The sequence below is a fragment of the Gorilla gorilla genome, chromosome 12 (genome assembly GCF_029281585.2).
Source record: "Gorilla gorilla gorilla isolate KB3781 chromosome 12, NHGRI_mGorGor1-v2.1_pri, whole genome shotgun sequence".
In the NCBI taxonomy this organism is placed as follows: Eukaryota; Metazoa; Chordata; class Mammalia; order Primates; family Hominidae; genus Gorilla; species Gorilla gorilla.
In genome coordinates this window covers 60,378,376-60,402,036 of record NC_073236.2, presented here as the reverse complement: position 1 = coordinate 60,402,036, position 23,661 = coordinate 60,378,376, and the positions used below count along the sequence as shown (strand labels likewise).

The 23,661-nt window shown below is 39.7% G+C and overlaps 1 long non-coding RNA gene across 2 annotated transcripts in view; it reads left to right on the top strand.

Moving 5' to 3' along the window:
• LOC129531843 (uncharacterized) overlaps window positions 1-8,698 on the top strand; it is a 190,007-nt gene extending 181,309 nt beyond the window's left edge. For both annotated transcript variants that reach the window (XR_010129936.1, XR_008677278.2), the window contains 3 exons: window positions 468-1,491; window positions 3,624-4,272; window positions 8,522-8,698. This is a non-coding gene — a long non-coding RNA (uncharacterized lncRNA). The remainder of the gene's footprint in view (window positions 1-467; window positions 1,492-3,623; window positions 4,273-8,521) is intronic.
• Window positions 8,699-23,661: the final 14,963 nt, after the last annotated feature.

Below are 23,661 nucleotides of genomic sequence, written 5' to 3'. Positions count from 1 at the left end.
AGAAAGTGACAAGATAATGGCCAAGTGTGGTGTCTCACACCTGTAATCCCAGCACTCTGGGAGGCCAAGGCAGGAGGATTGCTTGAGCCCAGGAGTTTGAAACCAGCCAAAGCAACATAGTGGGACCTCCATCTCTACAAAAATTATTTTAAAATTAGCCAGGTGTGGTGGTGCATGACTGTAGTCATAGCTACTCAGGAGTCTGAGGCAGGAGGATGGCCCAAGCCCAGGAGTTTCAGACTGTGGTGAGCTATGATGGCACCTGCATCTCAGCCTGAGTGACAAAGTGAGGCCCTGTCTTAAAAAAAAAAAAAAAAAAAAAAAAAAGGAGAAAAAGGAAAAAAAAAAAGGGAAGTGGGGGGGACATGACAAGATGATTCCAGGTTTTTTGTTTTTTGTTTTTTTGTTTTATGATTAGAGATGAGAAGGAAAATATGAATGTGACTCCTTCTTTGTGGTTCTTTCAGCCGCAGCAACTTTGCTTTGTACCCTCTGTCTCCTGCCAAGAGAGCCCAGGGAAGGTAATGTCTCCTGGATCGTATGAAATGTTTCTGTAACGGTCACTGTAACTCACACCTTGATTTTTACCAGGTCGCTGGCAAGTGCGATGGATTGTAATTGCTGCACATTCATGAGGGCTTCTCAAGGTTACCCGGTGAGGGTTAATGTTCAGTTCATCCACCAGACTTATGAGGCGGAAGAGAAAATCTCTATTAGTTATTCTGCAGCATTAACAAAAAATTAGAGAACATAGTCTGTGCTCTTAAAAGAAGCCTTGTTGTTCTCTGCTAAAAGGCAAGAGATCACACACAGTAGGTCATGAGTGTGTGTCACGTGGAGGGCTAAGGAGGAGCTTCCCTTTGATAATAAAACAAACATTTAGCTTACCTAAGAGCTATGCAGAGTGAGGACAAGATGTCTCATCTGCAAAACAAAAATAAATAAAGGCAGATTTCTAAAAGGCACACATCATTCAGAATTAAATTAATTCAATTAATTATGATGTTTTCATACAAGTGGAACACAGCCCGGCTAGGAACAAAGATTTTTCTTCCTTATTTTAGGAACAATGACCTATTTTTCTGTGTTTGTGGGGCCTGTTTGGTGTGGGTTGTTTTTTCCTAATTATGTTCTCTTTTTGAGTTTTTCCCTGCCAGGGCACAGTGAATACCAAAAGAAGAATAAGACGGAGAGCTATTCCTCAGTGAAGCAGAGTTTACAACCCTTGTTCATTTTGGCCAAAGGCCAGCTGACTCTAGTTTACCTAACTTTTAGAGAGTTTCAGAAAAAAAAATGGAAGTAATATCCTGCCTTTGAGTACGGAGACAAAATTCTAATATCATAAGAGAGTCATCAGAGGTTAAGGCAGTTAGAAGGGTTCATTCATTCAACATTCAACACAAACTGTGAACACCTAACATTTGCCATGTACAAAGAAGGATGTTCTGCCTTGGACTAACATCCATTCCTGTGAGGGAAGAGAAGCAGCAGGTATTTTCATACTATATAAAATGTATAGTATATCAGATATAATTACTGTGAGAATAAGAAAAAGTGTTGGGTGAGTGGAAAGTGCTATTTAATATAAAGGGTGGTATGGGACGGTCTCACTGAGACATTTAAACAGAAAGATCTTGTTATTGAACAAAAGGTTTATGTCCTCCCCAAATTCATATGTTTAAACCCTGATCTCCAATGTATGTGATGGTATTTGGAGATGGAGCCTTTGAGAGTTAATTAGGGTTACATTAGGTCATAAGGGTAGAGCCCTCATGATAGGGTTAGAGGGCTTATAAGAAGAGGAAGAGAGAGATCCTTTCTCATTCACTCTACTCCCGTGCATCACAGAAAGGCCATGTGGGGATACAGCAAGAAGGAGGCTGGCCATCCAAAAGCCAGGAAAAGGGCCCTTACCAGGAACTGAATCAGCTAGCACCTTAATCTTGGACTTTAGCCTCCAGAGCTGTTAGAAAATACATTTCAGTTAAGCCAGCCAGTCTGCAATATTTTGTTATAGTAGTCCTAGCAGACTAAGATAGGCCTGAAGGAGGTGAGAGAAAAGAACACGCAAATAAGGGGAAAGCATCTCTGGCAGGGAAACTGAAAGTGCAAAGGCCCTAAGATGGCAGTGTGTCCCATTTTCAAGGGACAGCAGGGAGGTCAGTGGGACTGGAGCCAGGTAAGCAATGGGTAGAGAAGTAGGAGATGATTTAGAAAGCTAACGGGGGAGGGAGATTTTATGAAGCCTTCTAGACCACTGTAGAACTGCAGCAGAAGAGTTTGTGGTCTGACTTTCTTAACTGCTGAGTTGAGAACCAACTAGAGGGGAGAAAAGGGCGCATCAAGAACTCTTAGATGACTGCTTTCATCCAGGCAAGAGATGGGCTTTAGAGATGGAGACACCAGGTTGGCATTTACTCTGGCAATTAGAAATTATGGGCTATGAGGCATTAGTGAAAATGAGTAACTGATATTAGGCAGTTTCTAAGGGCCAGATCCAGGGCTAAGCAATTTACATGGATTATCTCAATTACTCTGGTGAGAGAGGTACCATTATTATAATCTGCAGTCTATAGATAAGGAATGTTCTGTATCTTCATTTCTTTATATACTAGAGAAAATAGTACTACCTACCTTACAGAGTTGTGGTAAAGATGAAATGCAATACTCCATGTAAATCGTTTAGCTCAGTACCTGACAGCGGGTATAAGCTCAATAAAAGATGACAATGGTTATCATTTTATGATTTCATTAGGATAGATAAAATTTTGTCCACAAACTACCTACCTGTGGACATAGAAGACTGAAAAAGTCAGTACTCTTCATCATGCACTTACCTCAGTTTCAAATCAAGAGAAAGAATTAACACAAATCTCAGAAGCAGACTTTCTATATTTAATGTAAGACTCCTTTTGACAAATCTTTCTATGGTCTTGGCCTAGAGCAACTAGCACCTCCATCTATCTGCACTGGCGTTTTTCTCCTATTCTTGTTTCCTTCTCAGAGCTGTTCCTTTCCAATCCTGGCACAATGTTTCTTACTCTTCTGGGCTAAATTTCATGGTTCTCCCACACTTCTTAGAATTCCCTTCTGCAATAAAGCCTTCCCACAGTGTCACCCCATCCTGTCCTGGACATCTTCCCGGCATTTCACCACGTAGCTACTCCATAGCTGGACGTTGTGCGGATTTCCTCTTTTTCAATGTTATCTGATTATTTCATTTGGAGTGGGCTCCATATTCTTGTAGACAACACTGATGCTTCCCCGGAACCACCATGGGCTCTCTGAACCTGGAAATGGAAAGACATCTTTGACATTTCCTCCATGAGACACATGACAGGCTTATTAGACAGGGAGGTGGCACACACACAGCGCTGCCAGGAATTAAACGCTACACCCTTCCCTTTACCCTGAAATGGAGCATCCTACTGGGTCACTCAAGGTGATATGTATAGGCAACTTAGAGAAACACTTCATTAACAATGAAATTCAAGCTTTTTATCCAGTCACTTGTGTCACTGGGTATCACACTTTATCACTTTGTTTAAATAAAGCTTTATTGGTCTAAGAGCAAAACTAGGTTTTGTTGTTGTTGTCGTTGTTATTGTTGTTTTCCCTAAAAGGCCTGGATGATGCCGCCGCTTGAAGAAGAAAATCTTTCTCCTGCCAGAGTCCTGCTTAACCTTAGCTGGGGGAGGTGATCTTTAACACTAACTATTAAAGTTTGAGCCCAGAGACTGGTGCTAATTCACCCTGACCAACCTCTCACACAGCCACAGAATTCTCCCCTGCACACCAGGGCACCACCACTGGGAGCTGTTGGCAATAAGGGAGTGGAGAAGGTACAACGTGAGAGGCCCTCAGTCATCCACTCCTCTAGTCAGTAGCCTTCCACTCATAGATGGATAAAAACAAGAGCCATTTTTAGATTCAGCATTTCCTGGGGAGAACAACAATTCCAGCCCCAAACTTCAGATGTCAGCAGAGAACAGTGTGGGCTCTTTATGTTCCTCAAGAACATGCACACTGAGCTTCCCCCGCAGCCCCCGAGCACTGCCAGCTGCTGCTGCTGCGATCCCAGTGTCTGAGTTTGTGACTCGCCAGGAGATTGTCTGTTCCTGCTGCTTCCAATATCGTCTTGGCCTTTATGAAGGCACATGCACACAACTGTAGCGGCACACCTGTCTCCAGCCCATTGTGGACATGACTGCTCTTCCAGCGTGGCTCCCCTGTGACAGGCACCTGCTCAGCAACCTACAGAAGCTCCCCCAGGTAGGTATCAATGCCCTAAATTTCCTTTCAAGCCTTCAAGGCTCACCCAACATAAATATCGCACACTCCTTGAAGAGCAACTTCTACTTTCATCAGATAACACTGATCTACTTTCCTCCTAACACTCCTTACACCTGCCTCCACCCTTTGCCCATATTGCTCCCATTTACCTCCACTGGGAGTATCTTCCCTTTACAACTTATTTAAATTCTGTCCAACGTTCAAGACACAGCTTAACTCCCACCTCCCCCGAACACCTCTGGGATCACTCCAGTCCTCAGGGTTATTACAGTTATAATTGCTAGCGTGTAATTTCACAATTAATTGTCTTCTCCCTGTTTTATGTGTTTGCATATTATCTACAAGGTTGTAAGATACTTGAGAAAAAGATCCAGATATTTTACTACTGTCAATCTAATTCTGGCGAAGAGGAGGTGCTCAACTTTATGAAGCTACAACTGGGCCAATGCCTTATAGAATGTTAAACAGAGGACAGGATTTTGACCTCAGTATCAGAGCATACAAAGATAATCTGATACTCCCTCTCATAATCCCTGTGAAAGTCCACATTCTCTACACAGAGAGAAAGGATTAGGCTCTCTGGTTTTGTTTGCCATAATATTAGAATAATTCTAACCCTGCACTGAGCAAGGACAGATTACTCAACTTTCAAAATTGAAAGATCACTCAGAAATTATGTAACACAAAGGCAGAGAAGAAACTTGAAGCCCAAAGAAGTGAAGTTTCCTGCCCCAAACCACAGAGTGGATGAATGATAGAACTAGGAACAAACCTAAAGCTTTGGAAATCCCAGCCAGAACTCCTGAGTGAATATTTGCATGTTGCCCTTCTTCAGTTTCTTTAGAGTCTGGATGTTAGTAATAGAAAATCATTGGAAAAATACTTTCTGAGTGCTTTCTCTGCCTCTAGCTCTATGCTAGGGCATGTGGGCTATGAAGAAAAGGAAATAAAAATAAAATGAACCTATCTTTGCACTCAGGACTCCTGAACTCCCTGTATTATTTTTTAAAGCAATGATCTTTTTTTTTTTTTCTGAGGCATAGAACCCACTGAGAATATAATTAAAATTACAGGCTTAGGGAAATGCATGTATGCACAAACCAACAAAACACTGTGCTTCATTTTAGAGTTTTGCTGAGCTCTCATACCTCCAGGTTATAGTCTCTTTCTGAAATCTTCAAAAATAGAGTCATGGTTTTATAATTTACAGAGTCCAGATGCAGTCCTCGCCTTTTTCTCCACCCTTTTGAGTGACTGGTGGGAAGGCAGCAATCACAGCTTCATCTCTTCCCTAAATAAAGAAGCACTTCCCTGAGTGCCTCAACTCCATTGCTCCAGATGTCACACTGGATGAATGGCTCATTTAGGGCTCAGCGGGACCCAGGTCATGCACTGAGCTGATCAGCTTTTCTGTGTCCTGCCCTTGCCACTCAGAGAAGTTTCTCTGCCACTCTGCCTGCTTGGAAAATCCACACTCCCCTTAGGAGGCCTGGAAGCCGAATAACTTCTAGCATGGTTCTGGCAAGCCTGGGGAAGAGGGGAGGGGTCTGGTGCCTTCTCTTGGGACTTTTATTAGACAATACTGGTGAAAGGCCCACGGGGTGTTTTAAGTGGTGGCTCTGGCATAAAAGATGCGATGGAAGGAGCACTTCTCTCAGAAGCCATATATCATGAGGCTTCTCCAGACAGGAGAAAGTGGGAAACAGATGGAGACAAGCAGGCAAATGCACCGCAGGGACACAGCTTGAGTGGGAGGGTGTGAGGAGGCAACTGAAGCTATCAGCAGCAGCAGACAGAGGGAAAAGACTCACGATGTGGAACCGACATATGGAAAGTCGGAGTGGGAAACAGAAGACAGGACCCAACAGCAAGAGACTCATTCTCACAACATGTAGAACCAAGAGATGAACCAGGCTCCTTCTCTGGCAGACAAAAGAAACTCCGTCACTGCTAAAGGCTTATTTCTGCACCCAAGAAAATGAGTTGGCCTGAGAAAGGTTAGGGTAGGAATTCCCTACCCTACTTTGCAGGAGGAACATGGTTAAAAATTCTAGGTCTTCCTAGAGTGAACTACAGTCCCAGATTGCCTGGAACTATCCCAGTTTTATGGCTAAAATTTCTAGAATAATTTCCTATCAGTCCTGGGCAAAGTAGGTCAACTGGTCACTCTATGACACCCCTAATGATTCTGATCCTTTAGTTTTCAATGAAACCCGGAAATCTGCAGCACTACCCAGGACTCCTGGTGATCCTGGTGCTAGGGAATGGGGAGGTTGCTCCACTGGGGACACTTATAAGTACTGTACATTTAATCCCCAATATAACCTGTTAAGATGATCTGGAAGAAGAAAGAATAAAAAAGAAAGAAAAGCAGAAAGAGTTGATGGCTTCTGAAAACTCGGAAACAGCCATTCTCCACCTTTTGAATCCCATGGGAAGCTTTGAAAACCATGGATACCTGGGCCCTTGCCTGAACAATTACATCAGGTTCTCTGGGGTGAACCTGAGGTGAGGCCTCAGCAGTGGCACAAGTGAGAATCATTGTTCTGGCATTCCTGATTTCCTGACTGATGGCATCTGGTGGCAGGCAGGGAGATATACTGAGTGCCTACACCTGTAGAAAGTAGCACTGCACCCTAGCTGACAGGAGAAACGAAGTCCCTCTTTCTAAAGTATCATTTTTCCTCCTTGATGTCACTGCCCAGCAAAGAAGCAGTCCCAGGTCATGTTAGAGTTACCTACTCATTTGTATTTAACCCTACGCTCCAGGAATTACAGAAAATGAGTCTGCAGGAAACGTGTCCAGGTCTTCTCCATTCCCAAGGTAATCATGTGCTCTGTGTATATCCTACTCGAGGTTCTACCATTGAAAGCCAGGCATGTACTTCTTTATTTTCTGTGGCTAATAGAAAGGGGGAAAAGGATTTCTGCAAAAATTGAAAGAAAACTAAAAGATTCCTGTGCAGGAGAGAAGAATCAAAACTGGTGATAGAATATGACAAAGAAGAGAAAAGAAAAGAAAAGGGGGACAGGGGAGAAGCAACACAAAGGGCTGTTTTTCAGGACAGAGCCCTTGAATCAATACCTCCCCAGAATACAAAGACATTCAACGGTAAAAACCAGAGATCAACAAGAACAGTTATTCTGCACCAAATGAAAGGATATATGGTATGGCATTGATTATACCCAAAGGCTATAAGGCAATTGAACATTAATTGGCAGAGGTCTACCAAAGGTATACAATCTTGAAGGACCTATCAGGAAAAAAGAGAAGTTGCTAAAACTTTTTAAACCTGGACTTCCTTTCCAATTCCATGGGTTCTTCAGAAGACAAACAACTCCCCAGGTTATACAACTGGGAGATATAGCTCCTTACAAATGGACAGCAGCATAGTATAGGAACCTAATAAAAGATAGTAAGGTGAATGAAAAGGGTGGTATAATCCTTGGCAAAATGTATAGCAATATGAAAATTTTTGTAATAAATTGTTATAATGGTTTGCATTGTGAATTAGAATAGCAAATACTTTGTTACAGAGTACTTACATTTTATTTTTTAGCTATCACAGCTCAAAACTAAATGTAGACATGTGACTCTTTATGATACCTTCTGGCTAAAGACTGCATCTTTATTATCAGAGCAATATATATCAGGTTTATTTATTAACACTCTAGCTCCGATTGGCTCTATGCAATGTGCAGACAAATAAACACATACATGAATAAGTAAAATATTTTTAAAGTATTCCTGCCCTCTAGAACCTTATACTCCCTGATAATTATTCTTACTGAAACATACAGAATACTATTAAAGTTAGTGATTCATACCTGCAGAAGAAAAATATGCCCTTTTCTGTAACAGGAGAATGCCTGAATAATGATAGCACTGAAATTGATGCCATCATTATCAGCTTGCATTTTTCAAGCACTCAGTCAGTGCAGGGCAAAGAACTGCAGAAGGGACTACAAACAGGGATAAAAAGCAGGCTCTGCCCTAAATGAGCCCACAGCCTGGATGGAGGGAGAGGAGGTAAACATACACAAAAAAAAGGTAACTCCCTGGAAGCATTTTTTAAATACCCAGTAAGTTACACAGACCTTAAATGGTGTTGGATGGCAGTGCAATCACAAGCTTTTACATGTGCTTTATGGTGTCTAATCACATTCATTATCATATTTAATTCTTACAATAACCTGTTGATATGAGTGTTAAATCTCCATCTTACAGATAAGAAAATTGAGACCCAGAGCATTTAAGCAGCCAGCCTGGAGTCACAGAGATTTAAGTCTCAGAGCCAACACTCAGGATGAGTGCCAATGGAAGCCTGTCCTTGGAGTCCAGAATGAACATCAGAAGCAACCCAGCCACAGCATGAGACTGTCCATGAATGTCATCTGGCTGAACCTAAAGGCAAGACCTTTTTAACTTATCTCATTCGAGCTTATTCTTCGTACTCTTTCACTAATTCCAATTAAGAATATTTCATGCTCATGATAGGATTTGCCATTTTTCCCACTTGCCAAGTCCCTGATTATTCATCATCATCACCAGCAACAGCAGCAGCAGCAGCAGCAGAAATAGGGAATTACTTGTTCAAGTAGTAAAACCTTCTGTGGAAGTCTAGTGCACAACAATGCATACCTTCCCCTGTCTCTAACCCTCTTGTTTTCTAAAATTAACATCTCTGAAATATAGAAAGACATGTAAAGGGGCATGGATCTGGTATTTTAGCTGCTACAAAATAAGCACAAATACAATAATGGGGCGACTTCATACTTACTTTTGTCATTATAAAATCTAAGACTGATTCATGGACTGACATGCAGGAAGAAATAAAATTCTTTATCTCCTTCCAGGGGAGAAGGGTTTCTCAGTTTCCTGGGAATAAGCATCATTAGAGTAATACATATATATACTTTTTTCTATTGTGCTTCTTCGGTTTTACATTTATTCAACATTCTCTATTATTCTGAGCAATAGACTCTTCTGAAATTTTCATTTCTGTAGATGATGTATATTTTTTATCTTTTTTCTGTGTCTTCATTGATATTTTAGTGGAAATTTGGGAGATGATGTATCAGCAGCAAATAGCCAAGCACCATTTTAAACTAAAATCCGATGGAAATTTAATTTGATTGCACTACAAACGTTAACTTCATGAGATTTTTTTCCTCCCATCAAGTGTGTCTCTCCTTCCCATTAGGCATATTTGGATAGTGCAAATGGGTGACTTGACTGGAAGCAGAAAGAGATTCATTCCATTCCAATTTTGAATATGACAGTTGTGAAGTCAGGCTCATGACCTGTGTGCCAATTTACAATCTAATAAAAATTTAAATGCTTGAATTATTAACAGAGAGTGAGGGATGGAGCTTAGAATGGAAACATTTATAATGAAGTGACGATTTTCAGCATAATAGAGTTTCTCATTTTTGGAACATCCTATATGCATATTCCTTGTGGTTTCATAGCCCGTAAATTGTTTGTTGCTGGGTCTCATTTTGAATTCTCTTTACTATTTCATTCTGTTCTGCATCAGCAATCAGGGCAGCTGTGGATACTAACACAGTTTAATTTTTTAAAAAATCATACGCTTTACAGTCAGACATACCTAGATTCAAATTCTGATTCTGATTTTTACTTGCATTCTGAGATCTGATAGCGTGTTTCATCTTGTTGACCAAGTTAGCCTGCAACAACTACCTTGTAAGCTTTTTGTAAGAATTGCAGTAAATAAGTGAAAATATTTCTGACCGTGCCTGGCATGTAGTAGTTGTTCATTAATGAGTATAAGAGCTTTTCGCCATCCTTCCTTCTTTCCTCTGCCATGTAATTTAGAAGAAAGAGTCCTCAAAGATCATGCATTAATTGATTCAATAAAGCATTCATTCATTCATGTGACATTTATACAGTGTCGACTCTAGGCCTGGGAATTCTCAGGGCTAAGAATATAAGAAATACTGAGACCTTCAAAAATGTTATAGACTAATGAAGAAAATAGGTCTGTTAAAAATACTCTATACTAGGGAAAAATGAATGATATTAAAGAAAGATGTTTAAGGTACTACAGTGACACTAAGAAAATATTTTCTTGGTGCTTTCGAGTATGTCAGTTAAATCCTTTGAGCTTCTGTTTCTAATTTTTTAAAATTAGATTAATAAAAATATATGAGCCACTTCAAACATGCCGGTGCAAAGCCTACGATTTCTTTCAAAGAGGCTGAACTACAGGCCATTTTACCTAAACTCATACATTCATTCATTTGTAAAAGGGCATCCTTGGAACAAACATAATCAAGAAATGCTTAAAACGAGTCTGGCCTGTAACTCATAACAAAGACTTGTATGAAGAGATGAGCTGAGCCAATCTGCATCCTACGAAGAGAAACCACAGGAATCAAACAATTAGCATCAGGAACCGAAAATGAAAGCATGCCCAGAGAGGAGAAGTCATAAGGGATAGGCTCTTTTGGTTCAGGAGCAAGCTGCATGTAGAAGGATGCTTGAGTTAAGCAGAAGATGGTAGATGAGGTTAGAAGTAAGATGAAATAAGGATGAAGAGTAGAGGATGGGGAAGGCAGCCAGAGTTAAGGTGCAGCAGACACCCAGAGAGGGATGGGGAGGCCAAGGGAAAAAGAGCATTACAAAGAGAGAGTGCTTGCAGAAATGTGTAGGAAACAGCAAGGGTGGGCTGTCCCCAAACTGCTTGTGTTCCAACTGATTTCCCGTTCTAAGCCCCATGTGGTTTCTGATCCTGTGTGATTTTGCTTAAAAACCTCCTACCTGTATTACTGAATAATTGAGTTTATCTATGTTGAGTATAGCCAAAATAGCCCTTTGTTGGTTGTTTTTTGTTTTTGTTTTTGTTTTTTTGAAATTTTTCTAATTTTTTTAATTATACTTTAAGTTTTAGGGTACATGTGCACAATGTGCAGGTTTGTTACATATGTATACATGTGCCATGTTGGTGTGCTGCACCCATTAACTCCTCATTTAACATTAGGTATATCTCCTAATGCTATCCCTCCCCCCTCCCCCCACACCACAACAGGCCCCGGTGTGTGATGTTCCCCTTCCTGTGTCCATGTGTTCTCATTGTTCAGTTCCCACCTATGAGTGAGAACATGCGGTGTTTGGTTTTTTTGTCCTTGCGATAGTTTGCTGAGAATGACGGTTTCCAGCTTCATTCATGTCCCTACAAAGTACATGAACTCATCATTTTTTATGGCTACATAGTATTCCATGGTGTATATATGCCACATTTTCTTAATCCAGTCTATCATTGTTGGACATTTGGCTTGGTTCCAAGTCTTTGCTATTGTGAATAGTGCTGCAATAATCATACATGAGCATGTGTCTTTATAGCAGCATGTTTTATAGTCCTTTGGGTATATACCCAGTAATGGGATGGCTGGGTCAAATGGTATTTCTAGTTCTAGATCCCTGAGGAATCGCCACACTGACTTCCACAATTGTTGAACTAGTTTACAGTCCCACCAGCAGTTTAAAAGTGTTCCTATTTCTCCACATCCTCTCCAGCACCTGTTGTTTCCTGACTTTTTAATGATTGCCATTCTAACTGGTGTGAGATGGTATCTTTAATCACTATGTTAATATAACGTATCAGGGCCAGTAGTGATGATAAGCTGATCTTCATACAAGGATATAACCCCATCCCAACAATAAGGAAAAGGCATAAAGTTGTGTCTCCTAACCTAGAAAGACACTATGCTGAACAATCCATACTATGCTGTACAAGGTCCTTGACTAAATCCCCAAATGATATGCACTGAAGTACACCAGAAAGCCAAAATAATTTTTTATTTGTACAAAGCTGCTTAGCCCATAATTGTAGACAGACAATTCACCATAGGTCTTTGAGTTTCTGCAGATCTTGCAAGCAAGTCACTAACTGCCATTTTGTTCTAGCCTATCTTTTCTAAGGATGGTTTTATACAGGCAGTTTTGGAAGACAGTATCTCTCTCCAAAGCAGAGGGCATATTTGTTTGTTTCCTTTCCAGAATAATAGTGGTAATATTTCCCTCTGGGGAAAAGGGCATGTTTGCTTTCATTCCATTACAAAAGAGTTGGGTTTTCTAAGCTCAGGCTTCTTTGGTGCATACTCATTGCATGCATAGCATCTAGCCAGGCTTTTCTCTATTGTCCGCGATAGCACCTGAAGGGCCTTTATTATAGCACTTATCATACTGCATCCCTTTCCCTTTCTTATCTGATGCAAACATGAAGCACCTGCTGCTTGTTCTGCCATGAGTAATACAGTCCTTAGTCTCTGACCTAGGAGTTTCTTGACTCTGCCAGCTTTAAACTGTGGCAGGCTAACTTTTTACCTTGCACATACAGTAAGATCTAATGTTTTTCATCATTCTTGACATGCATGTGGCATCTCAACATGAAGCAGTGTTCTAATCATCCTAATCAATTAAGTCAAATGGTATATGTAGGACACAGTATTGACCACAAGTATTGGCAATTTTTTTCATCATGGTCTTTCTATTCCTACACACTATGATGGCTATTGTATACATGCTTAAGTATAAGGTATAATTTTACCAAAATAGACATAAAAAGTTCCCATTTTGTACTTTATTTGGGAACAATAATCAAAACCAAATGTACATGTCTTTGACATGGGCAATGGTGTCTCTAGGAATTGAGGAGAGAAAAGATCAAATGTGGGTATTATTCTCTAAAACAGAGTCCCCTAAGTAGCAACAAGAGCTTCAGACGTAATATATGTAAATATTGTGTAAATAAATATACATGTATTGTAGGGTATGCTCTAGTTTTGTTTATTTGTTTTTTAATAGGGATATATAGTTAAAAAATTGTGGGGCCTATTGTCATGTGGATAGCCACTATTACATGCATCCAAAGACATAGTTTCCTGTGGTCTTGTTCACAGTACCTAACAATATGGAAAATACCAAATTATCCTTCAAATGTCATTTGTCTAGGAGATGTTACATGTCACTCTAAATATGTAGTTTGAGAGTTTCCATTCTAAATAATATTTGCTCCTGAGTATTGAATGTCCAAAAGCTGAACTTTTACTTAGAGGTGCTTGGGTTCTCAGAAATGCATTTACATGAGGTGCTTACATAAAGCAGAATGCCCAAATAACCATTTATAATGGAAAAAAAATCCTTTTGGTAGCTCATTCGCTCATATTCTCTATCAGGACCCTTTTTTCTTGGTATTAAGTATAAATGATTTAGTTACAATGCTTCTTGTCTCAATCAAAACTCTGAGAGTGGCACTGACCTGAAGGATACTTCTTTGGGTCATGGGGAGGTCTGATAAAGCATCCTTGCCTAAGGCAGCAGGATTGCTCAGGTGGACTAGATAGCACATCTCTCACCTTCCCAGCCTCAGTACCGCTTGTTTTCCTATGCCAATTGCCTCACTTTGTAAGCATTCCTTTCTTTGTTTTTAATTACTGAAATCATATACATTAATTTTAGATATATTTAAATAGATAGGGATAAAGGGAGAAATCACTACCAAGAATGGTTAACCTCAGAAATTTTCTATATATACCTGTAACTGCACATGAATATATTCCGTATTACAAAATCATAGATCCTACTGCACGTAACTTAGGTTGGCCGGTCTGGTTTTCACTAAACAATATATGATGAACATTTTCTCATTAGAATAAGTAAATAATGACACGCATTATGAACGTATAATATTCCATTATAAAAATATACAATCATTTGTTTGTTTTTTGAGCTGAAATACATGTAGAAATCTCCAAGAAGCCTTTGCTGCCCACTCACTCCTTGGTCTGTGTTATGTGGCCATCCTTCAACCCCCCCATAGGGCCTTTATCATAGCACTTATCATACTGCATACCTTTCCCTTTCTCACCTGTATACACTTATGTCTACTTAGCTCACTTTTTAAAATCTTCAGTAGCTAGCTAGTTACTAACTCATAGGGGGTTCTCTAACATATCTGTTGAACTGAATTGAATAATACGATTGTGGTTAAGATGCTTCTACAAACATTTTCACACTTGTCCAACAATTTACTTGAGCTAAACCCCTTGAAGTAGTATGAATGAGTCACACAAATACAAATCCTAAAAATCCTAAAGCTTTTTGGTGGAGAGACAGTGATTATGTTAGTATTTCTGGGAAGGAAGAAATATCCCAGATTCGTATTCAAAAAAATTTTTTAATAATTTTGCCTTTTGCCCTTGTTATCTTTCTAGAAATGAGAAAAGGAAGAGAGGGTGGAAGAAAGATCTGAGAGAGGAAGAAGTAAATATAGACAAATTCAATCTCATAATGTACACGATGTTATGTAAAATAGTCTTCAAAATATCCAGTTTTACAGGTCCGCAGAACCCCCATAGTCTCTTGTGTCCACAGTCAAGACAGTTCTGTTAATGTTGTTTATAAGGACGTGCTGCTGCAATTTATTGTACCACTTTCTTCTGTCCAGAGGGACATCACAAAACAACTTTTTATAATCTCAAAACTGGACGGAAATTTTCTTGCAAAATGATACATAGTGAAAGTATCATAAAGAGCCTCCCAGGCACTTGTGCCTCAGAGTCTTGTTTAGAGAAAAAGGTATCACAGGGAATAAAATTGCAGTAGGGTTGAAAATTTTCTGTTCTTTTCTTTCTTTTTTTTTTTTCCATGACTAAGAATGAACAAGACCCAGGTTGTTCAGGGACGAGAGGTTTCACCATTATAACCCTGAAGGCAGCAGCATTACTCTCCGTCTGTGCCCATGCCTCTTCCATTTTATGAAAATGGAAGATTTTATGAATTTGGCAAACATTAGTCTGTCAAGCCAACTGGGCCCTAAAGAGATACAATCATATGTGGCAGCCCCTCCCAATCCTGAATCACACAGCACAGAACGTATGATAAGCCAGTAATTAGTCTGTGAATTCAGTTACTCTAAGCAGTCCAAATGCATATTTCAAGCTTTGATTACCCTTCCATCAGAGATTTTATTTTTCCTTTTCTTCAATTAAACAAGCAACTACAGAAAAAGCAGGATTTTAGAGACCTGCAACACCTGGATGACTGCAATTAGATGTGGCTTCAGAGGTGGGGAGGTGGTTCTCCACAGGAATATTTACCAAGTATATAAAACAGGTAAATTAGAAGGTGGCTTTTAACATTACAAAAATATTTCCTAGTTTTAGTTTTCCTAAAATTACATTGCAAAATTTTCTTCTACTATAACATTGCTGTAAAGAAACCCTGCACTGCAGTCCAGTATGCCTGAACTGTAAGATAAGAGGGTTGTACTCTCCAAAGCTGCTTTGAATTCAAATAATATGGGAACTACACTATATAGAGTCTGGTACAGGGATCAGGCAAAATTTTGAAGAAAAGTTGGAAAACAGGTAAGCACTGAAGTTCGTTGATCCCTACAGGATGATTTTCTTGGATTTTTGTAGAATTTTTCGGGGACAGATTGGTTATGTCAATTAATGTAACAATAAACATTTGGCTTTATTCTCTTAGCAAGATGTTGAAGAGCTTTTCCATAGCACCATAGTGAGTAAGTAGAAGAACTCACAAGCGTATTTAAAAAGGGAAAGCTAGAACTGCAAGCAGCCTTGATGGTCACCCACTCAGCTTCCTTAATTTACAGTTGAAGAAACTGAGATGCATGTACCCCAAAACTCACATAAATTAATAATAATAGAAAAAACCCCAAAAGTTGAATCTCCTAGGTGTCAGGACAATCCTCTTTCAAGACACCTCACTATGCCCCTAGTCACTGAAAAAATTTTTACCTTTGTTACGATTCATACTGTAATTTTCACAGACTTCACTGAAGTATTTGCATCTTCACAGTTTTGATTCAATTGATCAAAAACTATCAAGTCAACTTTAAATACACTTGAGTTGCATCTAACCTCTTAATGACATGTCTTCTTTGCAGTACTTGCTTGTTCATCAAGGATGTTGCTGCTCATGCATTGGTATAGATTTCTAAGCCAGACGGAAGAGGCTACTTTGCAGACATTTTGTAAAAGAAGTTCATACCTCAATTGAGGAACTGACTAAGGTTTCCAGAGGTTTCTCTTTGTTCAGAGGCTCCAGCAGCATATGACTTCTCTCTGTCTATCCGGTGATCATTCAAAGCTCTCTGAGGCATAATACATTGCTCAACAAGCATCTCTCCATTTGATCTGAAGTTTCTGTGTGTTATGGGTGATGAACTGGAGTTGTCTCATTATGAAAGTCTTTTGCTGGTGGGTTCCATCCTGACCAAATGCTTAGCAATGCAAGCATGTTTGCCTTCAGATAGCTAAAAGACTGCGTGATTGCTAATTTAATGTGTCAACTTGGCTGGGCTAAGGAATGCTTAGATAGCTGATAAAACATTATTTCAGGGTATTTCTGTAAAGGTGTTTCTGGAAGAGATTATCGTTTGAATGAGTAGACTGAGTAAAGAACATTACCCTCACTAATGGGGGTAGGCATCGTCCAATCTATTGAGGGCCCAAGTAGAACAAAAAGGTGGAAGAAGGGTAAATTCTGTCTATCTGCTTGGTGGGACATCCTCTCCTGTCCTTGGGCATCAGTACTCCTAGTACTCAGGCCTTCAGACTCAGACTGAGACTTATACCACTGGCTTTTCTGGGTCTCAGGGTTTGGGGCTTGGACTGGAACTACCCCCACTGGCTTTCCTGAGCTTTTAGCTTGCAGACATTAGATCATGGGACTTCTCAGCCTCCGTAGTCACATGAGCCAATCTCTCATAATAATTTTCTCTTTTATTCCTCTCTCTCTGTCTGGGTATGTGTGTGTATACATCTTGTTTGTTCTGTTTTTCTGGAGAATCCCAACAAATACATGCTATTACCAAAAAAGAAGGTTTCCAATTATCTTATGCCATTTCCGAAAGTAGAATTAGGACAATGAATGGAAGTTACTGAAGAGCACCTTAGGCTATCATTAGGAAGAATTTTATAGCATTTAAAAACATCCCAAAATAAAATAAACTATTAAATTTTTTTTTTTTTTTGAGACAGTCTTCGCTCTGTTGCCCAGGCTGGAGTGCAGTGGCACAATCTCGGCTCACTGCAAGATCTGCCTCCCGGGTTCATGCTATTCTCCTGCCTCAGCCTCCCGAGTAGCTGGGACTACAGGCGCCCAACACCACGCCCGGCTAATTTTTCATATTTTTTAGTAGAGATGGGGTTTCACCGTGTTAGCCAGAATGGTCTCAATCTCCTGACCTCGTGATCCACCCACCTTGGCCTCCCAAAGTGCTGGGATTACAGACGTGAGCCACCACGCCCAGCCATAAACTATTAAATTTTAATAAATGTCTTATCTCGGAGTATTTAAGGCAGGCCTGGAGGACCACCTGTCAGTGACATGGAGATGAAAAGAAGAATAACACATTGAGAGGTTGCACTCAACTTCCAAACTCTAATAAGTCAATAGTGTATGAGTTTTTCTATTTTAAAAAGTTAGATATCCAATATATGAAAAAGTATTTGTGAATTTCCTTTGGTAAATCTAAAGGAAGACAGAGGTCCTGGGGATAGAAGTCAAAACAGTAGAAGATAAAGTGCCTTTCAGAATAGAGCTTTCATTAATACCTAAGAGACAAGGATAATTCACCAAAAATCTTAGATAATGACATAAACAACTTAGGAGTACATGGCAAATTTCATGACATTGTTCCTACATTCTGTATGATCTGGGATAATAAGGAACATAATTAAATGGAGAGACTGATTTAGAGTATGCAACGGACATTGAAGGATAGATAGAATGGATAGAGAAAAGTGTGTGGAAAGAAAACATGGGACTGGAGGAGGGTGAATTACTTTGTAGTTTCTGTGTAGAAACTAGAATACCCATGCTGTTAGAGGGCTTTGGTGGAAGAGAGCTAAGGCAGTAAGAAGCTGTTTAGGGAAGTATATGGGAAGTATATATTTACCTCCTAATTTTCCATCACATGGCATAGTGCGTATGCAGGCAGATGTTAACCCATTCTTGAGCTAGTTCACTCCCTGCAATCTTGATGCCAAGCCCTAAATGCTGTTTTGGGCTTTAATATGAAGTATAAATAAGCTGGATTTAAGCAGCCATAGCAGCATCATATCCAGTTTGACCTTGGGAACTATTTCCTGAATTCCATGTGATTTGAAAAGCATTTGTTTCCTTAATCAAATACCGGCAGTCCTTTGCTGAAATTGGGGGTGTGGAGACTGTCCACCTTTCTGGATAACAGCACATGGTACATAAGAAACCCTGTCTTATGTTTGCATGGCATGCCTATTGACAGCAGTAAGGAACAACTGTTATCTTTGAAAGTAGGACAGAGAGGGAGAGGAAAGTAGGAGCTATTATCTAGGCCCATTCATAATCATTGTGGTCTGAAGAGTGGAAAGGACGTAGAGAAATTGGATGGTGCTTACAGGCCATGCATTATAATGAATGGGAAACATTTAGCAACCAAGATAGGCAGAGGGAATGCAGCACTTGGCTTCCCAACCTCCCCAGGATTTACTGAAGTTATGAAGAAGTATATGATAAAAAACAATCAGCGTAAATTGCAGACCCATCTTTCATGCTGCTTTAATTAAAAAGCCTTTCATCATTTCCAGCTTAAACGTCTCTTTTCTCAGTCTTAAAGTAAGTACTGAATCTTCTAGCGCTTTCACATTGGTAGTCAGGAAAATTTGGTTTTCATTTCCAGGCTGTACAAGGAAAGCATTACATATACTTTCCCTGGTAATTTGAATGCATATTTCTTCTCTCTCTCTCTCTCTCTCTCTCTCTCTCTCTCTCTCTCTCTCTCACTCTCTCACTTTATTCCAGAGTAAGGCATCTTATTTCAGGTTTTCAAAACCAACTAGGATGTCAAGCACTTTGAAATAAAGGTTATAAGAAATGTAGGTGTCAAAATAGCTCTGATATATACTAAGTGGTATAAATATAAACAATGGATGCATTAGGAGGCACTTAGGATGTTAGGTACTCAAGACAACTTAAAGGATGTTACTTTGAAATCTTCAAAAGGCAGAGAAAATGTGATAAAGTTGTTTGCCATTCCTTCACTTGCTCTGCACTCTCTTTGCACATTTGCATTAACTAACCCTTTTGAAACTCTTTCTTCATTACTCCTCCTTGTCAAAATCCTACCCATGCTCAAGTCCAGCCATCCCACCTTCATGATCTCTAATCTCACTACTTATTAAAGAATAAAACAGACTAGTTGACATTAACTTATGCTAGGAATTTAGTTCGATATCACATAAAAATGACATTAAAAGGCCTTTGTTGTATTTTTAAAAAATGACAACATTAGTACTAAAACAGGCAATCACATTTTTTATCCTTAGATACACTTAGAGTTAAATGTGTATCACAGAATGCTGTGCAATTTAGTATAAAAGAAAATTAACTTGACCTATGCATAGAATGTCCATGACTTACTTGCTTTTTACTATGATTTTCTCATTTCCCTTTCTGAAACTGGTCGCCTGCTTCCATCTTCTTGAGTCAGAGTCTTCAAGAGATAGCAGTACTAGTAAAATTGAGCCTCTAGTGTATTGGGTCTTGAGGGATTGTTCCCACATAAGCCCTTACCACTTCTTCATGAGTATTAGCAGGTACTAGAAAGAGATGCCAGAGGCATCCTGTTTGTTGGCCACTTTGCCACTCATTAAGGTTGCCGTCTCGTTTTGGTGTAACCACTACATGTACATCACCTTCCCCAAAATGTCACTTCTTCTGCCTATATTCCAGCAACAGTAGACCACTTGGATTAAATGTTTATTTAATATATTTGATTAAATATATATTTAATTCACTGCATGTATATATGCACATATATATGCTGCTAGCAAACAGGGTTAAATAGGGTCTTTATTTTATTTTATTTTGTTTTACTTTAAGTTCTGGGATACAAGTGCAGAACATGCAGGTTTGTTACATAGCTATACATGTGCCATGGTGGTTTGCTGCACCTATCAACCCATCATCTAGGTTTTAAGCCCCACATGCATTAGGTATTTGTCCTAATGCTCTCCCTCCCCTTGCCCACCACCCCCCAACAGGCCCGGGTGTGTGATGTTCCCCTTCCTGTGTCCATGTGTTCTCACTGTTCGACTCCGACTTATGAGTGAGAATATGTGGTGTTTGGTTTTCTGTGCCTGTGTTAGTTTGCTGAGAATAATGGCATCCAGCTTCATCCATATCCCTGCAAAGGCCATGAACTCATTCTTTTTTATGGCTGCATAGTATTCCATGGTGTATATGTGACACATTTTCTTTATCCAGTCTATCATTGATGGGCATCTGGGTTAGTTCCAAGTCTTTGCTATTGCAGAGTGCTGCAATAAATATACATGTGCATGTGTCTTTATAGTAGAATGATTTATAATCCTTTGAGTATATACCCAGTAATGGGATTGGTGGGTCAAATGGTGTTTCTGGTTCTAGATCCTTGAGGAATTGCCACACTGTCTTCCACAATGGTTGAACTAATTTACACTCCCACTAACAGTGTAAAAGCATTCAATAGGGTCTTTTTTACACATATCTCCGTAATGCCTCTGGAGTAGATTCTACTCATCTACAAAGATCACTGATGGATATGAGAAACCTTTCAAAATTACAATTCCTTTGGGCCCACTTTAACTGCTAAGCCAAAATCCTCACATCTGGGACTCAGGAATCTTTTAGTAAGCTACCTGTTGACAGGAAGAATGGCATAACTCTGTGTAGCAACATTTGGGAGCTGATGGTTTAAAAGGGCACATTTGTGCAGGTTTTCTCCACTTCTGTACTTTTGATTACACTTTTCCTTCCTCTTAGAATGCACTTTTTTCTTCTCCACAATATCCTCCTCTAAAAAGTTTATCTGCTTTAGGTTCTTCTTAATGAAAACATAACATAGTCTCTTAATTTGAAATAAAGAGTCCTTCATCTGTGTTTTCATAATACACTCTGTCTTATTTACCAAAGCTTGCCTTACTTAACTATTTTATTCTCACATTTGGTCTTTTCCCTCTCCTTTCATGTTGAAACTGAAAAGTCTCAAGATAAGAAATGCTTCCAGAAATTATTTTCTCCCTTAAATGTATTGTAAATAATTCCCACATGCATGCTTGCTAACCGCAACTTATTTAACAATTCATTGTGATTTTGTCTGTCCTTTTTGGTTTTAGACTTTGACAAAGGGATCCACGTCCTTCTTAACAGGCAGCAGAATCTTCACACATTCATCTTGGTTATCTAAGTATTATTATTTGCTAGGTGCATTTATTCACATTGTCAACCTGCCCCCACCCATGGTACTGAGGCCACTGATGTGTGGATGCCACTTTGAGAAATATTGGTCTAAATAGAATGCTAGAGTCAGAAATCCAGCTGCTGCACTATCACAGCCACCCTTATAAGCTGTCTCTGTTTTTGCTTGTCTTTTGAAATGATTTACTTTACTTTTTTCTTGAGGATCAGGCTGACCTTTCTGTCTAATTTCCCTGGAAATACGAAGAATTGGAGTTTTCTCTAGATTCCTGGCCTAGTGCTCCAAGGTCCTATATGATAAGTCCAGCCACCTATCTCAGATTACCTTTCTGCGCTCTGGGCATGGGCTTTGGCCAGTCTGCCTGTTGATTCTGAGCAATTAGAACCTGAAATTCATTCTCTTTTTGTCTCTCCAGATCTTGTTAATAATGCTCTTTTGTTGGTCTATTTACTAAGCTTTCTATTTCCAGATTAGCTCATCAGGGAATCACTTTTCCATTCTGAACTTGCTTCTGAGCCATCGTGGGTCACATTTTCCCATATGGAACCAGCGTGAAAGAAGAAAGAGCCAGAATCAAGTGCAGAGTTGAACGCTGTGGTAAAGCTGACATTTGGAAAATGGATCTAGCTTCAGCACTTGGCTCTAGAGACACAGCTACATAGGCCAAACACCAAGTCCAAGGAAGCACCCTACTCATAGTCCCTGCTTCAGCACAGGTTGGCACCGACACTTCCAATTAGGCAGAGCTTCCAGCCAGGAATGAGACTGACTGCTGGTGGTAAACGTGGGAACTCTATCCAAAGAAAGCAGAACTCCAAAACCTGGACTGGACAAAGAGGCAGAGCTCCAGACCTTTTCCTGGCAAAGGCAGGCAGTGGGCTCACTGACATTAAAGTGGGCATTCCAGGAAGACTGTGGTCCTAGAAAAGAGCTGGACTGGTAAAATAACCATTGAGAACTGAAAGATGATTGCAAATCTGTAGATGTATTCAAAACCAGATGTGAGAAAGCAGGGAGTGAGAACATAAGGAACTAATATAACCAGAGAGACACAGAGAGTAGAGATCCTATTTTGGGAGATAAAATATGACATAGACCCTGCATCTTGAAGCATGGATTTGATTTTACTGTATTAAGGGGAGAATAAAGCTGTTGAAATAATTGTGGTTTTTACTCAATCAGAACTGGCCCAGAAACAGAAAATCTGAAAATATAATTGAGGAGATATTTCTGCTAGATAATCTAGGTTATTCTGCTGCCAACCAGTCCCAAGACCTCAGTAGCTTAAAACAGCAAAGGTTTATTTGTCATCCACATTATTTATCCAGCATATGTTGGAGAGGGGCTGGTGACTTCACTCTCAAGAACTGAGGCTGATGGAGTAGGTCACTGTTCCAGAGGGAAGCTGACTTCTGGGAGGTCTTAAATTAGTAATTAATGGTCATCTCTAGAATGTATACATGACTCTTTTGTTATTGATTCGCTGGCCAGAACTAGCTACATGGCTTCATTCCAACCGCAAGAAACCAGAACTTTCCCAGAAGTATAGAACCAGAAATATTTGGTGAACAGAATTATTGACTATTTAGGTCCCCAGTTTTTGTAGTTATATATGTATTTAAAAGTTAAGAAATATAAAACAAGGTTTCATATACAAACACAGGTGCAGAATTTACAGTAATGATGTGTAGGCTGGTTGCACAATAGTGTCCACAGCATACATTTGAGATTCTTCTACCTCTGCCCTCCTCCCACTCTACATTGCTGGGCTCCAGACTTTCTAGAAAGATCTAATGAGGGCAGATGCAGTTACTGACAACTACTTCATTCCCTGATCTTGCCAACTTATCTTTGGGTCCTAATACACAGCCACCATCCTTTTTCTTTCTCTCTCCTCTTTTTTTTTTTTATTTTTTGTTTTTTTGCTATCCTCTCCCCATCTTAACATAAACACTTTATCAGGTATTACATATTTTTCTTGGCTTCATCTCAGAAATATTTTTTCCCCGCAACATAAAAATTCGCCTGCATTTTAATCGTAATTTATCTATCTTGGCTCTAGCCAAGGTGAACACTACCACATTTAACCTGG